This window comes from Marmota monax, unplaced genomic scaffold, assembly GCF_021218885.2.
Source record: "Marmota monax isolate L192 unplaced genomic scaffold, Marmota_monax_Labrador192_F-V1.1 WCK01_AAM20220418_F8-fsc00050, whole genome shotgun sequence".
NCBI classification, from domain to species: Eukaryota; Metazoa; Chordata; class Mammalia; order Rodentia; family Sciuridae; genus Marmota; species Marmota monax.
This window is the reverse complement of record NW_026694552.1, coordinates 8,280,690-8,297,746: the sequence shown is the minus strand read 5'-3', so window position 1 is coordinate 8,297,746 and position 17,057 is coordinate 8,280,690. Positions and strand designations below refer to the sequence as shown.

The following is a 17,057-nucleotide window of genomic DNA, read 5'->3' as shown; positions in this document are numbered from 1 at the left end:
TATGGCTAATTCTTATTTACTTTTCAAATGCAAAATTAAGTACTTTCTCCAGGAAATGTTCCCTAAACTCCATGGTTAAATGCTGGTCTTCAGTAATCCAGTACCTCCCTTAGTTTACCTCTTTCTGAGAATTTACCACTTTTGTCAGTGTAAGAAGCTTACAAAGAAGCTTTCCTTAAGGATTTAGATTAAGGAAAGTAAAGAGTTCCTACTTTGCAGAGTAGATTGAACCTGCTTGAATTACACCTTAGGAAGGAATGGAGTTGGCCAACCACAGTGATATGGATTAAGGAGATCCTCAAAGAGATATGTGGTAATAATGTCCATGCCCAGGCTCATAAATATCAAGTTTTCTGGCCTCACTAGCAAGTTTACCTCTGTTAAGAGGAGGAAGGAGGACAGGCAGTATTGCTAACTGGTTATGAACACAGGCTTTAGAATCAGGACAGACAGGGATTCACGTGCTGACTCTGTCACTCATTAGCACTGTGGCCTTGGGAAAGAGATGGGAGGAATTTTCTTCTATAAAACAGGGACAAAAATAGGACCTATGTCTCACAGGTTTTGGAGAGGATCAATTGTGATAAGACAAGCAAAGTATTTGGCACAATGCCTAGCACATAGCTAGCCCTTAATACACAGAAGTTATAATTATTCTGATTTCAATAGAAAGTCCTACCCTACTGTGAGCTACATCAGCAATAGCTGATACTAACTAAACTTGCAATTCATTTAAATTCACTTGTTCTAATTCTTTGCTCGCATAATAACATTCTGATATATGACTTGGCTTCTCTTGTCCAGCTGCCTATAGGGAGAGGATACTACACCACATAGACTCAGTTTCCTCATCTTTCAAATGTGGATTGCAATAGTACTGTCTCATAGAGTAAACGTGAAAAGTGAATGCTTGAAATACTTTGTTTGGTGCATGGTACATTATAAGGAATAAAATATTAAAGCAGAATGAAATAAGTACAGGAGGTGGCACAAGCCTGTAATCCCAGCAGCTTGGGAGGCTGAAGCAAGAGAATCACAAGTTCAAAGTCAGCCTCAGCAACTTAGTTAGGCCGAAGCAACACAGTGAGACCCTGTCTCTAAATAAAAAATATAAAAAACGTCTGGGGATGTGGCTCAGTGGTTGAGTACCCCTAGGTTCAATCTCTAGCACCAAAAATAATAAGTATGAGCTATTAATAGCCTAATCCTTACTGGATATCCTTTGTCTTCTCCTCTCACTGAAAATTCTTTCCACGCCCATGGCAAGTTCTATTTCTTCCACAAGACCTTTCTAATAAGAGACACCAAATCTCTTTTCTCCAACAGCCCGAAGTACTCACTGGGTTTTGAGATTTCATTTAATTTGGGACATTAGATGACTCACTCTTGTTACACACAATGTTATAGTCACACTCAGAGCCAGGATTTCATTCCCAATTTTTCTCTCCTGACAAATCTTAAATTGCCATTGGTAAACTACTGAACAAAGTCCAAAGCCCTTTACAGGGTAATTGAAGCCCTCAACATTGTGGCCTCCAGACGCCTTGCCAGTTTTATCCCTCACCAGGTCTTGATTTTCACTTGAACCTCAATTCCCACATTTCTGCACTAAAATGAATAATAGTGCTTAGCTGTAGTATCAAAGCCTCAACTGTTGATTCTATGCAGGTATGAAGCACTTTTTGGACATTTCCAAGTAGGTGTCACTTTGGACTTTAGATCTGGCATGCCTAAATCTGAACTTGTCATCTTCTTTCCCTAACTTCTTCCCTATCTATTGCTCCTCATAATGGGAGAGGAGAGGAACCTCCTCCATCGAGTAGAACTCCAACTGAGAAGGGTAAAAGGAAGAAGGAAATCAAAGTCACCAAAAGGCAAACACTGCAGAAATAACTTGCAGGCAAGAACCACTGACAGATGCTGTAATTAGTGATGAAAGTATTATCAATTTTGTACGTAAGATACTGGCTAATTAGAAACAGAAAAACAGAAATTTTGCAGTGGTGTTTGAAACCTGAGATACTACCCTAAGCAAGCGACTGGGTTTAGTATGACAAGAATAACACATGTCATCATGTACACCATGATATGATATCTAGAACAGTGCATCATTTCCATGATAATTTTAATCAAACTGTATAATCTTAATCTATTCATGAATAAAATATCACACAAGCCAAAACTGAAGACATTCCACAAATAAACTGAAGAGAACTCTTCAAAATTATAAAGGTTATGAAAAAGAGTAAGGAAACTGTCATGGATTAGATGACACTAAGAGAAAAGTTTAATGCAACATGGGCCCCTGGACTGGATGCTGGAAGAGAAAACGGACACTAGTGGAAACACTGATGGAATGTGAATAGAGTATGTAGTTTATTTAATGGCACTACACCAACGTTAATGGTTTTGACAACTGTACTATAATTATATAAGATGTTAACATTAGGGGAACCTGGATGAAAGATATACAAGAACTATCTGTATTATCTTTAGAACTCTCTGTCAAAATCATTTACAAAACAAAGTTTAAAAAAGGTATTGTCAATCACCAAGCCTATCTTCAAATCTTAGAGCTATCTTCGATACCTCCATCTTTCTCAACCTCCTACATGTAGTCAGCCCCTGTCCTATCATCTTGCTACTTCAGTATATCTCAAATCTGACTTCACTGTTTGCCTAATTCAGCCCTTATCATTTTCTTAAACTACTACAGCAGTTTCCTATCTGACCTCTAGCTCTCTGACATCTCTCTCCTCCTTTAATCTAGTTCATATACTATTGCCAGGTTCCTAGTCTTAAAATAGCACCCTGATCATGTTATGCTCATTCTTAAAATTTTCAGGTGACAGATTTATTGCAGTCCTTATCAGAATCCCAGTGACTGTAGAAACTGACAAACTGATTTGAAAATTCACGAGGAAATGCAAAGAATCCCAAATAGCTGAAAAGAGCCTGAAAATAAGAATACTACCTGTTCTCAAAACTTACCACAAGCAACAGTAATACAGTGCAACACTAGCATAAGGATACGCATACAGACTATGGAATAGAATTGAAAATCCAGAGCTGGGGGTTGTGGCTCAGTGGTAGAGCACTTGTTTAGCATGTGTGAGGCACTGGTTTCGATCCTCAGCACCACATAAAATAAATAAATAAATAAATAAAGGTATTGTGTCCATACACACACACACACACACACACACACACCACACACACAAAGAAAGGACAGAAATAAACCTATATGACTGATTATCAACAAGGGGGCAATACCATTCAATGGTTGAAACAAATAGTCTCTTCAACAAATGGTGCTAGTTATTATTATCCACATGCAAAGAAAGAAGCTGGATCCCTACCTTACAACCACAGACAAAAGTTAATCCAAAAATCAATCAAAGACCTAAATGTAACAGCAAAAACTATAAAACTATAAAAATAGGACCACTGATTCTATCATATGACATCAAAAGCACAAGTAAGAAAAGAAAGCATGAAGTCAACTTCATCAAAATTAAAATATTTTGTGCTTCAAAGGACATTATTAGGAAAGTAAAAAGATGACCCAAAGACTGGGAGAAATAACTTAACAAATCATGCATCTGATAATGATCTGGTATCCAGAATAAATAACTAGTTCTTAAAGTTCAACCGTAAAAAGACAAATAATCCAACTAAAAAGTGGGCTAAAGATATGAGTAAGCATTTTCCAATGAAAATATACAAACGACCAATAAGTACATGAAAATATGTTCGATATCATTAGTCATCAGGGAAATGCTGATCAAATCTACAATGAGATAACACTTTACACCCACTAGCATGGTTAAAATTAAAGGGACAATTACAAATGTTCACGAGGGTGTAGAGAAACTAGAACCCTCCCACACTGTCAGTGGGGATGTAAAATGATGTTGCCACTTTAGAAAACAGCCTGGCAGTTCCCTGGCAGGTTAAACATAGTTATCATATGACCCAAAGATTCCATTTCCATACCCATGAGAAATGAGTGCCTACATTCACTCAAAAACTCATAAATAGATGTTCATAGCACATTATTCTTAATAGCTGCAAGGAAGAAACAACTCAAATGCTCATCAATGGACAAATAAATATACAAAATGTGCCATATATCCACACCAAATATTATTTGCCTGCTAAGAGGAGTGAAGTACTGATTTATAGTATATGAATGATCCTTAAAAACATTATAGTAAGAAAAAGCACTCAAAAATATCACATAGGATTCCATATTTATGAAATGTCCAAGGATCAAAATCTATTGAGTTTGTATGAAGTACATTAGCCATTGTTCAGGGTTGGGGGTAAAGGAAGAAGAGGCCATGAGGGTGATAGCAAATGATAATATAGGTTCTTCCTGGGGTAATGAAAATGTTCTAAAGCTGACTATGAAGATGGCTGTACATACCTATGAATATACTAAAAACCATTCAATTCTAAACTTTAAACGTGTGAGTTGTATGGTGTGTGAATTATATCTATAAAGTTGTTTTTAAAAATCCACAACTTTGGAATGCTCCTCATTGCCTAGAGGAAAAAAAAATTCAAGCTCCTTGATGTGGTATTCAAGTCACCCCTTCCTCCTTCATCATCATTTAATCCCCAATAAGCATTACTGCTCACTACTCCCTTTGACCTGACCTTCTATCAAGCCAAGATCAACTTTTCACCATTATCCATACCCTATACAGTTCCTACCTGTCTTTCCTCCCACTATTTACCCCCTAGGATTCTCTCCACCCAATTCATCCTCAAAGGTTTATATCCTGCTTCCATTACAAGGCCCAGTTCAAATGCTTCCTCCTGTACAAACTGTTCTCTGTTCTTCAACTCTTACGTAGTAGGTTCTCTAACATTGCTTATGGAAAGAAGAAAGGTAAGTAGTTTCTCCCACACAATGGCTGCCTCTGCCAGAGAATAAACCTTCCAAAGCATAATTGTACTTCTTTCTTCTTTTCCTGATTCACAGCATTTCAGTGCTTTATCCCCCTTACTAAGTCCCTGAAAACAGTTCCAAACTGCCACTCTCTATTCCTCCCAAAACCCCATCCTTGATGAAGAAAGAAGATTATTCTTTGTCAGGACTGCCGAGTATAGCTGTGTAGGTTGTGCACTGCACAACCCTAGTGGCGCCATTCAATTATAGTCTATGTGAATGGCACCCTCTCCTAGGGTTGTGCAGTGCATAACCATTCGTGGCAGCCCTGCTTGGAAACACACCTAGAATTTGGGAACAAAGGCAAAATAATAATAATAATAATAATAATAATAATAATAATAATACTGCACTCAGACAACCACTATAAACTACATTGTTGTTGAGAAATAGGCAATTTCCAAATCTTATCAAGAAGATGAAAAAGAAACTTAAGAGAATAACATGGTCAGATCACACAGTTTTTGCATGGAATTTGAAAAAAAAACAGGAATATCAGCAGGGTTCAGGGGTGCACACCTATAATCCAAGCTACTTGAAAGGCTGAGGCCAGTCCAGGAAACAGAGTGAGACCCTGTCTAAAGAGAAAAAAGAAAACAGGAACATCTAGGAGAAAATTGTTAATGATGTGCTTTTATCTGCAAAGAAAAGGACATACATTCTGGTCATACTACAAACATGTATGGACAAGCAAAAAGGGACAGTTCTCCTTGGCCTACCAATCCCTACATGGACTCTCACAAGACCCTTCGACTCCATTAGATTCTGATTTTAGATTATCCAACAAACCCTGTTGAAGTGAGTTCAGGAATCTGGATATCAGAAAGGGCTAAGAGATACAAGTGTTACTGTTTCTATATAGGTCTCACTCTCATTATCAATCTATCAATTGGCATTGTACTTTATCAATATGACTTATATAAAGCCAGGGATTGTGACTCAGACCATTAGAAATCAACAACCCTGGGTAAGCTGATAAAAACTTGGCTTTGAGCCTGTGAACCAAATTGCAGAGTTAGGCCCATGCCAACTCTACCAAAGCTCAGACGCCCTCGAGTTCTGCCAGAGCAGTCAATTCATTCCCCTCTCCCAAGCACCTCCAACATACCAACAGTAACACAGGACTCTCCAAAACTGAACCATGAAGGACTGGGGATACGAGTCATAATGAGAGGACAGCTGCTGATAGTCAGAACACATCAGACATTAGGTTCCTTTCTTCTTTTTGTCTCTACTCTAGTTGAGTTTAGCCTCCCAGTTTCTATTTGCTCTATCAAGCATATTTCATTTCACTTCTTCCCACCCACTCTAGATCTTCCTTGCATAACCCACCCAAACCCACTCTTCCTTTTCAGAACACCATTGGTACTTGCTGGTACTATATGTATAGCTGCCCTGCCCCCCTGTCTGGAAGAAATACATTCCACAACCCCTATGGAGGTCTAACTGCAATTGTGCCAACTCCTATATACACTATATGTTTTTCCTATACATATATACATACATATCTAATAAAGTTTAATTTATAAATTAGGCACAGAAAGAGATGAGAAGGACAATAAAAATAACAAAATAGAACATGTACTGTATCATATTTTTTAAAAAGTTATATTTTAATAAAAGTTTTATTAATGCATAATAAAAGTTATGTGAATATGATCCCCCCCAACACAGGCACAATTCTGCTACATTCAAGCTAACAATTAAGATAACTACTAAGTAACTAATGGGTAGATAGCATATATGGTATAGATATGATGGAGAAAGCAATGATTTGAAACCGGGATGGGACAGAGCAAAACAACATACAATTTCACCATGCTATGCAGAATGGTGCGTGACTTAATATATAAGACTCACTTATTTCTGGAATTTTCCATTTCATATTTTTGGGCTACAATTGACTGATGACAACAAACTGTGGAAAGGAAAACTGTGTATGAAGGGAACTACCATATTTTTTTTTTCTTTTTCTATTAGTGCATATCAATTATACAGACTAACAGGTTTCACTGTTGCACATTTGTACATTCATATAATATATTTTGGTCATTTTCACCCCCCTATTACCCACCCCTATTGATTCCTCTCTGATTCTTCTGAATAATAACAACAACAATTGGCAGCAACCTTTTTTTTTTTTTTTTGATACCAGGGATTGAACCTACAGGCATATAACCACTGAGTCACATCCCCAGCCCTTTTAATTTTTTTTTTTTTCAGCAGGGTCTCACAAAGTTGCTGAGAGCCTTGTTAAGTTGCTAAGGGTGGCTTTGAACTTGCAATCCTCCAGCCTCAGCCTCCTAAGTTGTTGGAATCACAGGTGTATGCCACAGGGTCTAGCAACAACTTTTCTTTATTGAATACTTACTGTGGGCCAAGCACTGCAGTCAGCATCTTATATGTGTTGTTTCATATATTCCCCATACAAATACTATCATGTAAGTGATATTATCACTACAATTTACAAATGCAGAAAGTGAGCTATACAAAGGTTAAATAACTTGGCCTTGGTTCCACACAAATAAGTAAGCCAGAACTGTGATTCTAATGATCATGTTTACAGACAGTACTACCTCTTCTTCACTATAGGATAATTTGTCATTTGCTGAGTTCCCTCTCTCCACCCCTCCCATAGTGCCTACTGTGGTGTCTGACACAGAAAAGCTCTCCAGGACACACAGGCCAGTGTGCCCCTGCTCCCTGGCCAGAGCCCCACCCAGGAAACAAGCTGGAAGAGAAGGGAAGAGGACACAGTAAGCATGAAAAGACTTGAGCTTTTGGGGAGCCACAGGAGTCCTCTTCCTCTGACCCATTTAAGAGAGGATCATGCTGCTGCCTTGACCTCCATCCCAGAAAAATATTTAGAACAGGATGACCTGGTTGCCTTGAAACTCTTCATGAAAACTCTGAAGTAACAGAGCCTACACCAACTCGTGAGAGGGCGGGATGGTATCCAGTTCCCTGCAGGAAGGCCACCAACTGTGTCAGGGTCATAGCCACGTGGGCCAGCTAATGTTTGCAGGCATCTGGCACAGATCAGCTAGCTGTATAACTATGATCAAAATTGGTGAGCATTCTGAGAATGGGTGAGGAATGGCATGGGATAGGTGTACTTTGAAAGAAGACAGGTTTTTTTACATCTGTTTAGGGCTCAGTCTTTTCAAAATCTTTTAAAACAGGAATATGAATGCATGCTACTTGCAGAGCTGCTAAGGTATAAAATGAGACTGCCCAAAATGCAGCTACTACACAGTACCTGCATCAGTTAATTCTTACAGGGTTCTAGGTACACACAGAAATGCAGGATACAATTCCTGTCTTCATGCACCTCACCATCTGGAGTACGCGATCAACAATGATGAAGGTGGGAAGCGACTTACCCTATCTCTCCACAGGCCATTTTGTAAGATCAAAATCTGGTGGGGAACAAAACAGTGAAAACTTCTGGCAAGAGAAAAATCTTTGCTTCTGGGTCTTCGTGGCTGATCTCCCATCCACACCTCTGTATTAAAAAATTAGGGAAGGAGATTCTGCCATTTACTAATTTGGAAAAGCAGCAGGTAAACTCTGTTCTTTTCTTTCACAGCATGCACCACCAGTTCTCATTTATATGTAGCTGTGTTTTTGTTAAATATTGATCATCCCCACTGACTGTAAGCTCCTGGAGCATGTGGCTGAGTGCTGCTCCTCACTGTTGGTCCAGAATCTAACACAGTCACTGGAACATACAGGACACTTGCTGAATGAACAAATGAGACACACAGGTATCTATATGCTGCATGGATATACTTGGTTACCTAACAAAAAGCACTTTAAAGGAGCTGCTTTATTTATCCACAGGGTACCACTCACGATTTTCAAGAAACTGGTAACGGTGATTTACAGGGAGAAGAACTAGTAGACTTGGGATTAGGGGTCAGAGGGAATCATACATGCCACTCTTCCTTTCACATTGTTTATAAAATATAAACAATCAAATATAAATAGACCCAATAAGATGGGTCTGCTCTATTTGAAGCTGAAACAAGCAAAATTAGAGACTTTTCATAAGAAAGTGAATTACTGGAGGGCTGTGGATGTGGCTCAAGCGGTAGCGTGCTCGCCTGGCATGCATGCGGCCCGGGTTCGATCCTCAGCACCACATACAAACAAAGATGTTGTGTCCGCCGAAAACTAAAAACAATAAATATTAAAAAACTCTCTCTCTCTCTCTCTCTCTCTCTCTCTCTCTCTAAAAAAAAAAAAGAAAGTGAATTACTGGAGGGAAGGGGAAGGGGATGGTGCCCACGTGTGATTAAAATCCTAAAAACTGAGGGATTCTTAAGAATGAAGTTGATATGTACATGCTAACATGGAAAAGATGATTATCAAGGAAAAAAGCATATAGTGCACCAATTTTAAAAAGTACACACCGATAGATATCTCATTTTCAGCATACAATATGAAATGTTTAGCATTTGCTGGGGAAAAAATCTTGGGGGGAAACAACTTCCAGTGGTTACCTCTGGGAGAGCAGCATAAGGGGGATTTTTATTTGCTATGGGTCATATTCCTATAATGTTTTCATTTTTGGATAATGAGCACGTACTGCCTTTATGTTAGAAAAGCACCATTAAAAGGCAGCTTCACCCTCCAAAACCCAGAGTTTGATTTTACTGATCACCTAGGACATGAGAAGGAAGTTGGCTGAAAGTTGGAGAGGGTTCAAAACTCTGGAAAGTTCTGAACAAACTATGCAGGGGAGAGAGGAACTGCTATTGCTCCACACAGATAATCCTTCTTCAAGCAACTGGAAAGATTTATTTTAATCCCTGACACTGCCTCAAGCCACTGTTACAGCCCAGATGCCATGCCAGCTGGGGAACTAGATATTTTCTGAAGAGAAGGCAACTCTTTTGTACGCACCAGTAATGACAGGGATCATCACACTGAGCCTCTTTACATTGCCAAGCTTTATGGGCAGGTAAAACTAAGGTATGGAAAAGGTTTTCATATTTCCCCTACCTGTCTCAAATAGCCCAGAACCCAGCTACTTAGCTTTGCTGTAAAACTCAGTGACTCTAAATCCTGAATGCACCTAGGGAGTTTATTTATTTAAAAAAAAATACCAAATCCTGAGACTCATGCCTCAAAATCCTTACTCATCTACTCGGGCTTGAGGCCTCAGTATTTCAAAGAACCCCAGGTGATTTGAATGTATAACCAGGTTTCCAAATTGCTGTTCCACACACTGCTTAATACCCCATACCCTTAGAGAAAGAGGCCTCAAGTCACTATTTTTAAAATTCTTCTTTAAACAGTATATTCCCCCAAAGAAAGGCAGGCCAACGAAATCTGTAACCAAGACAACAAGCTGGGAGCACAAAAGAGATAGGTCTTCTATGATTTGAAGCCAGAGGAAAAAGTATAGAGTTCTGCAAGCAGTCACTGAAAAATGAAATGTTAGCACATCAAATTCCTGCTTCAGCTCTCAAACTGGGTATCTTGACATAGATGCCCTACAAGCTGAAAGCAACTCGAAATTAGCAAACTAAATCTTTAAAAACCTGATTTCTTCTCAATGGAATCTATGAAAAAATGGGAATGTTTGCTTTGGGGGGAGGTTGCAAACACATTTTTTTTCTTCCAAGCCTGCTCTCTCTTCCCCCACATGTACCTGACCCAATTGCAAAGCGGGATGACAATGAAACATGAAATCCGCATGTGCTTGGATTTTTAAAAAGGGTTCTTCCTCATCTGTGCTCTGACCCTGGAGCTTGGGTCTTGTTCCCAACCAGGGAAGCTCCGAGATGGATGAAAGGGCTGGGGATGCTGCAAATTGAAAGCATCGGAGTTAGCCTTTTTCTTTCTTTTCTTTTTTTTACTAGGCAGGGACTATTCTAGAAAGCAGACATCAAAAGGAAAATTCAGTGAGCAATGAGCTCAAATTGGACAAAATGTGATGAGGCATAAATGGACAAAAAAAGAAAGAAAGAAGAAAGGAAAGGAAAGGAAAGGAAAAAGGAGCCTTTGTATCAGAAGGGGCTCTTTTCTGAAAACTGCTTCAAATTATAGCATTTTTCAAATTTGCTTCACTCCAGGAAGTTTCAAATTGTACCTAACACCATAACACATTTTGCCACATGTTATGAAGACAAATTGAAACAGATGCAAATGGCCCAGAGTTTGGTGGTTTGGCTGTCACAAGGGGTAAGGAAATGCATGAATTCGGGAACAGCCCTGTTACACTGACACTGTTCCCTTAGCCCAGACAGATGGAAGTTTATTCAGAGTGACATTAAAGAAGGGATATTACAAGCAGATCTATGATGGAGCAAACCATTGGTGGCTTGAAGGAATACAAAGATATATATTACCCTAAAGAGGTGTAACGAGGGGCTGGGGTTGTAGCTCAGTAGTAGAGCACTTGCCTCACACATTTGAGGCACTGGGTTCGATCCTCAGCACCACAAAAAAATAAATAAACAAAATAAAGATATTGTGTCCATCTACAACTAACTCACTCTCTCTCTCTCTCTCTCTCTCTCTCTCTCTCTCTCTCTCTCTTTCTCTCATTTTTTAAAAAAGAGGTATAATGATAATGTTGCCCACCAGCCTCTGAGAACTTTACATGGCCTGGTAGGAGGGTGCTTGTTCTCACAAGCCTTTCAGGTTCACTTTGTGCTTATGATCTTTTAAATTAGTCACCTGCAAAGTGTTTTCTTCAATACAAAAGAAAAAAACAGCCTGAGGTGAGAGTCTTGGAGCATATCCTACTAGAAGCCAGGTGGAGTACTGAGAGCTACGCCATCCCCTCGGCCAGCCACAAACCTACCACAAGAACCCAATCCTCATCAGTCCCAGGCTTACACCCAGAAAAGCACTTTCTCCTTCTTCTTGATCTATTGATGTTTCCTCTCATCACATGGGTCTTTCTCCTGAATGCCTTTTAACTCTAAGGTGATCCATTAGGTTGTATGTAAATCACTGTTCTTGCGGAGTCTATTCTGAGCAGGAGAAACTCCCCAAGAACCACAATGAGAAGGCAATAGGTATTCAAGGTCCAGGATGGATACACTACATGCAAAATGCTGTGCACTAGAAAGTGTTTCAGATTTAAGTTTTTCAAATTTTGGAATAACTGTATGAACTTTACTGCTTGAGCATTCCTAATTTGAAAATTCAAAAGCAGAATTTCAAAATTCTCCATAATCTGCAACTTTTTCCTGGTGTTATACAGTCATTTTTCCCCATTCAAAATTATTCTAATTGTATATATTTATAGGGTACTGATAATTCAATACATGTAACCAATATGTAATGGTCAAATCAGGGTAATTAACATGTCCATCTTCTCAGATATTATTATCTCTTTCTCTTAGTATACCTCAAACTCCCCTCTTCTAGTTCTTTAGAAAATATATTTCAAAAATGGAACACTTCATTAGTTTGTGTGCCATCCTTATATATTGGCCATGATAATCTTCTTTGTATTGTTCCAATTTGGGTACACATGTTGCCAAAAAAAAGTACTAAATCTCAAACTTTTTGAGGATCAAGTCAGCCTTCAGAAAATTATGGATTTCAAAACATTTCATATTTTTGGATTAGGCATACTTAACCTATCATGTGTAATTTTCAATAGCAAGGCCAGGCTACAAACCAAATGATCTAAAGCCTCCTCCTAGCCCTGCCAGAACTGCATAAAACTACTGCCACTACTTAAATGAATAATAACACCATTTATCAAACCACATGCTTATTAAATGCCAAATGGTTTAGAAAATTTAGAACAGTGTTACTAACATACTAGCAGAGGGATTTTAGCAAATTGCACAATCAAGAAATACCCACTGAGCATTCAGTTATGTTCTACACTCTACACATGTGAAATCCTAGAATAATGAAAAGCCATCTGTCATGTGTAAATTCTATAAGCAGTGCCTTGGGTAAGCTATACTCCTTTAGCTCTCCTCCAGGCCCAGCATTAAATGAACAAAACCTAAATTACAGAAGGCACTTTATGCATTACTTCATTCTCCTGTTGTCCCCTGTATTCCACCAGTAGTGGCCTTGGTCAAGTGATTTGAGACAGTCTCAAATACCCACAGAAGAATAAGTTGTTCCAATGTATTTATACTTGAATTATGGAATGTATGGCTCTTGAAGGAAATGCAATTGTCTGGAGTCAAAAGCCCTAGGTTATTATAACCCCCAAATAGCTGCTAACTGAAGTATGGACTTGAACAAAAAGATAAAACAAAACAAAAACAAAAGCCAAAAAAAAAACCAACTCTGTCCTCTTGAAATTTCAGAGACCACATCTGAGAAAGAAGAGGGTTACACCAGATTGGGAGTTCTCAGCATGGTTCAGCAGATCTTGGTTATATTTAATCAGGTGAGAAATGACACAAGTTAATGTATTGTAAATAATAAAGTCCTAAGGTTTGCAGTTTATTTGCATATATATTCATTTGTATGACAATGATACCCTTTCTCACTTGCATTGCTATGTCTTTGGGAGTCAGAGAGAAAAGGCTTGAATTACAGATCTATCAGTTAGAAATTCTGCATAACTTAAATATTATCTTCTTATTGATGCAGAACTCAGCTTAGTCAACTGAGCACATAAAGATCATCCATCATGTCTGCAGCAGCTACAAAAAAACGTTGAGAACCCCTGGACTAGATCACTCATTCACCTACCATATAGTTTATGCTAAGTGCTGGGAATACCTGCAACAGGTAAAGGAGACATCTTTACCCCCCCCCCTTTTTTTTGGAGTGTTCAGTCTAGGAGAAATGACATAAAGCATCTAAATCACACTATAGCAAAATCTGTGACCAGCGTTTTGAAAGCCCAAAACACAGATGCTAGTTACGGGGGAATGGAGGATGTGGGGAGAAAGTTCCAGGCAAAGAAGAAAACATGGGTACAGGCTTAAATGGTCTAGAGGTTACAAAGGCACATTCATGGAACACAAAGTAGTTCCTTCTGCCTGGATAAGCCAGAGTGCCAAAGGAAATATGGTAAGAAGTGATACTGGAGAAGTGAGCAGAAAACAGACCACACAAAGCCTAGGGGATCTTGTGAAGAAGTCTTAATTGCTCTCTCCCAGAGTAAATCCCTATAATTGTGGTCAGAGAATAAAGCTGGGATGTAGCCTAAGATCACAGGTCTACACCCTGATGCTTTTCCCCATTAAAATTACTTTCAGGAATTCTGGTTAGGAGCTACAGGACTATCCCTTCTTATCCACTTCTGATTAAATAGACTTTTGCCAGCTGCTCTGGGAACCTGACCCACAAGCAGAATATTGTGTCCATGGGAAAATGCAATCTGAATTCTAAATAGACTTCCAAAGAAACTTTTGGAACAAAATCCATTCAACAGTTGTTGGGAATGCCTGGAAAGCAATGAAACACAGGATCTTGCTTTACTCCATAGAGACAGTGTTTGGAAAAAAGACAGAACACTATAACCAATCTCTTAAAATAAACACAATATCCCCATTTTAATTAGTAGGGTTATATTTAGGTACAACCATTGAATGACATTATACAGTGCCTGTTACAGACTTAAATTACCACAAAACCCCAAATATGTTAGGGATGACTGGCTATTTTCACTCTAAATAAAAACAATGCCAAAAAATGGAGAAAAGGGTGTTCTCTTTAGAAAGAAACATGGATGCAAGCCAAGTCTAATATACACAAAATTTTCCTATGTCCCTGTCCAATCAACTCTTAATTATCCAGGCATTAACTCAACAAAGATGTGAATGCTAAGAGTCATCTAATTCTGCATGGTGGCATCTCTATTCTTCTTTGCCTTCCTTCCAATAAAAAGTACTTATGTATGAGCATTTAGAAAACCCCTTTTAACACCTTGGAACATCCCTCTTTTTCTCCCCACCCCACTCACTTGTTCTACTAATAATGGGTGCCCCAGAAACATTAGTAATTTCCCAGAACTACCTACCAAATACTTCTCAGGTCTTCTATATAGTAATTATTCATAAAGTGTGCATAAATATCACCTCAAGAGGAGTGGGTTAAAATTCAGATTCCCACCTCAATTCCTCTCCCTTTTCCCCAATATCTGGGTTTAATAGGTTTGGGGTACAGCATTTTAAATTAAGTGCCAAAAATTTTTTAAAAAAATAAATTAAGTGCCCACAGTGACTATGAGGCAAATGGGTCAAGAACCACACTTGGAGAAACATTACTGTGGATATTTTACCCAGCTGACCCCAAATCCTGAAATGAGAATAGTTGCTAAGAGCCCAACATTAAACCGAGTCAATAAGAAGGAGCGATACAATAGATAAAAGAAAATAGCATTCTAGACAACTTGTCCCCAAATATGTTTTTTTTCAAAAAGCAAATGCTATACTTTTACTATTATCAGATAAATTGGCATCACCAACACAGAAGTCTCCTACAGGTACCTGGAAAAGAACACGGAACAGGAAGTAGAAGAAAGGAATCAAAATGAGAGAAGGAACAATGTTAATTTGCCTGACCTCACCCCAATGTGTTTCAGCCTCCTTACCTCTCCTTCTAGTTGTTCCCATCTCTGGGGCTTGATGCTCTGTGGTGGCCAGGAAGAGAGGCCAAGGTGGAACAGCCTTCTATTATGCACATTAATGCTTTTCTCTAAATCATAAATAATCACGACTTGACTGGAAAGGGGAACAAATGAAAGGCAAATACTGGGCTGAGAGGTTAAATAGGATAAAGAAGACCCCCTGCTAGTTGAGAGCTGTGAGGTGATAAATGAACAGTCAGGATCCCTGCCTCTTTTCATTCACACTGTTTTGCCAGGAACACGAACTTGAAGCCCATGGCGTCAGCACCAAGCATCAGAGAAATAATCAGGTATCTTGTGTTTTTCCACTCTTCCCTATAATATCTAGAAAAGTCTTCAGCACATAATTTAACCTTTACAGTTAACCAACTACTGTTGTTGGCTCAACCCAGACATCTACAATGGTAAAAGCTGGGGCGTAGAGCTGGTCTTTTTCATTCCAAGAAAACCCAGTCCTATTAAAGCCAACTCAAGAAAAAGGGAGGCTGGTAGTTAAGAATACAAGTATTCCATGGATGTCCTAGGTAGGGTAAAGCTGTGCCTCAGAACAGGATTGCTGCTCCTGGGTTTGTGGTGGTTGTGGAGAATAGTCTGTCTATACTTCCCTACCCAGCTCCTTCTCTTTATTCATGGTATCTGTACCCTCACAGCACCAGCTTGAATACAGTCCATCAGGACCGCTTGCCTCCACATCATCTTTTGGCTCTGTTTCTGTTGCAAACTGCCTTATTTAGCCTATTACACTCCCAATTCTAATTTCCTAGGAAAGGAACACACATGGCTCAGTTGCTCTTGTCAAGCCCATGTTGATTGATCCAGGTGATGGATGGGCTGTCAAAGTTCAGGTACCCTGCTCTTAGTCTAATCAACCCAAGCCAGGAAGGTAGGGTCTCTGTCCCTATTCATAGCAGAGCTGGCAGGGAGAGGTTTATCTTAAAAAGGGATACAGACCAAAAGGCACAATGTGATATATATGTTACAAGCTAGATGCTTAGCATGTAATTTGAAAGATAATGAAATGTCATTCATGATCACCAAGCAACCATAATTTTACCATTCTTTCTTTTATTTGTTTTTTCAGTACTGGTGATGCAACACAGGGTCTCATGCATGCTAGAAAATGCTCCATCACTGAGCTGCACCTCTGGCCCCAAATTTTACCTTCTTAATTAAGATAAAAGACAGCACATGACCCCAACCCTGAAAGCTTACCCTCTCTCACCCCTATTAAAGTTACTTCTTGAAACTAATAACACTATGATGCTGGCTCCCTGAGATAAAGAGGGAAGGAAAAGACAGCGTAAGACAAACAAATCCTGATAAAGTGACACCAATGGCCTTTAGCCTATCTCTCTGCAAGCAGTCAGTTTACTTTACACCCTATGATCACCTTATCTTCCTTTAAATTTTGCCAAGTGCCAAGTGAGGTCAGTGTCCAGTGTTAAGCAGAACAGGGCAAGCAGCATCACAAACCAACAGATGGCAATTGAGAGCTTATCATTCTTGGATTATTTTATTCCCAGGAAT

The 17,057-nt window shown here is 39.1% G+C and overlaps 1 protein-coding gene and 1 non-coding gene across 9 annotated transcripts in view; both read right to left on the bottom strand.

Moving 5' to 3' along the window:
* Tmem164 (transmembrane protein 164) overlaps nucleotides 1-17,057 on the bottom strand; it is a 160,840-nt gene that overhangs the window by 99,762 nt on the left and 44,021 nt on the right. The window lies entirely within an intron of this gene.
* LOC124076804 (U6 spliceosomal RNA) lies at nucleotides 12,365-12,468 on the bottom strand. The gene has a single exon (XR_006846471.1). It is a non-coding gene; the product is annotated as a U6 spliceosomal RNA (small nuclear RNA).